The sequence below is a fragment of the Mya arenaria genome, chromosome 17 (assembly GCF_026914265.1).
Source record: "Mya arenaria isolate MELC-2E11 chromosome 17, ASM2691426v1".
In the NCBI taxonomy this organism is placed as follows: Eukaryota; Metazoa; Mollusca; class Bivalvia; order Myida; family Myidae; genus Mya; species Mya arenaria.
In genome coordinates this window covers 15,459,130-15,461,404 of record NC_069138.1, presented here as the reverse complement: position 1 = coordinate 15,461,404, position 2,275 = coordinate 15,459,130, and positions in this window count along the sequence as shown.

The following is a 2,275-nucleotide window of genomic DNA, read 5'->3' as shown; positions in this document are numbered from 1 at the left end:
AACCTTCTTATTGCCCTTGTATTGTCCTTTAACTACACTGGAAACGTAGTCGAGCGTATATCAAATTAGCTTTAAACTATGTTCATTTTCAATTTTATCAAGGTAAATTAGGATATAATAACCTCATGTCACTAATACGTTGTATTTAAGAGTTGCGTTTTTATTGACTAGCAGTATACAGTAATCAATTGTGAATGTTGTTATCAGTGATTTCATTTATTTCAAATACGGTCATCACGGCTGATAGTATAACTGATAGCTTGCCTTCGATTCACATGATCATACACGCACATATACATTTTCATTTATTTTTTGTAAAATAGGAAACATATTTTTTGTTTTAAAATATTTGAAAAAAAACTTGCCGCCACGCATATCCTGTGATGACAAGGTTTTTAACCTCATTGTTAATATCATTTTGGATTAGGTCGCCTGGCTTTATTCAGTGATTTTGAGATTGTTCATGATCGTCAACCGTCAACAAATTTACGATCTAGAACTTCCACCACAGTTTCTATTATTTCAGCATGTACGAGTATAGAAGCGATAAGCGTAAACAGACCGCGGTACGCTGCTTCCATGTTATGTAGATCGTCAAAATTGGACTCGAATATATTTGGTGTTTGCTGGTGCTCTCGTCAGACTCGATCTACGTTAATTTAATATATATAAAAAGGAAACATCGGCGTTCAACATCAGCAGCTTTAAATGCGTTTGTTAAGTGGTGTTCTGCAAGATTTCTTTGACCTAATTTAGTTTCATTGATGTATACAGTTACCTATTTGATACAATATTTTCCCGTGGTTCTCAAGACTAACATGGTCCATGTGTATGTGGTGGTGCATGTAACGAGATGTTTTTCTTCTGTCTTTAACCCTGGCTCTCAGGGCTACAATATTCTATGCGTGCAAATGTTATCCTGCATGCTACGAGATTTGTCCATCTCTTATGTCTTACCCCTGGCTCTCAGGCCTACCCTAGTCCATGGCGAATTTTATCGTGCATGCTACGAGATCTGTCCCTCTCTTCTGTCTTACCCCTGGCTCTCAGGTCTACCCTAGTCCATGGCGAATTTTATCGTGCATGCTACGAGATCTGTCCCTCTCTTCTGTCTTACCCCTGGCTCTCAGGTCTACCCTAGTCCATGGCGAATTTTATCGTGCATGCTACGAGATCTGTCCCTCTCTTCTGTCTTACCCCTGGCTCTCAGGTCTACCCTAGTCCATGGCGAATGTTATCGTGCATGCTACGAGATCTGTCTCTCTCTTCTGTCTTACCCCTGGCTCTCAGGTCTACCCTAGTCCATGGCGAATGTTATTGTGCATGCTACGAGATTTGTCCCTCTCTTCTGTCTTACCCCTGGCTCTCAGGTCTACCCTAGTCCATGGCGAATGTTATCGTGTATGCTACGAGATCTGTCCCTCTCTTCTGTCTCTACCCCTGGCTCTCAGGCCTACCCTAGTCCATGGCAAATGTCATCGTGCATGCTACGAGATCTGTCCCTCTCTTCTGTCTTACCCCTGGCTCTCAGGGCTACCATATTCTATGCGTCCGAATGTCATCATGCATGCTACGAGATCTGTCCCTCTCTTCGGTCTTACCACTGGCTCTCAGGCCTACCCTAGTTCATGGCGAATGTTATCGTGTATGCTACGAGATTTGTCCCTCTCTTCTGTCTTACCCCTGGCTCTCAGGTCTACCCTAGTCCATGGCAAATGTTATCGTGTATGCTACGAGATCTGTCCCTCTCTTCTGTCTTACCCCTGGCTCTCAGGTCTACCCTAGTCCATGGCGAATGTTATCGTGCATGCTACGAGATCTGTCCCTCTCTTCTGTCTCTAACCCTGGCTCTCAGGCCTACCCTAGTCCATGGCAAATGTCATCGTGCATGCTACGAGATCTGTCCCTCTCTTCTGTCTTACCCCTGGCTCTCAGGGCTACCATATTCTATGCGTCCGAATGTTATCATGCATGCTACGAGATATGTCCCTCTCTTCGGTCTTACCCCTGGCTCTCAGAGCTATCCTAGTACATGGCGAATGTCATCGTGCACGCTACGAGATCTGTCCCTCTCTTCTGTCTCTACCCTGGCTCTCAGGGCTACCATATTCTATGCGTGCGAATGTGATCGTGCATGCTACGAGATCTTTCCCTCTCTTCTGTCTCTACCCCTGGCTCTCAGAGCTATCCTTGTCCATGGTGAATGTTATCGTGCATGCTACGAGATATGTCCCTCTCTTCTGTCTCTACCCCTGGATCTCAGAGCTACCCTTGT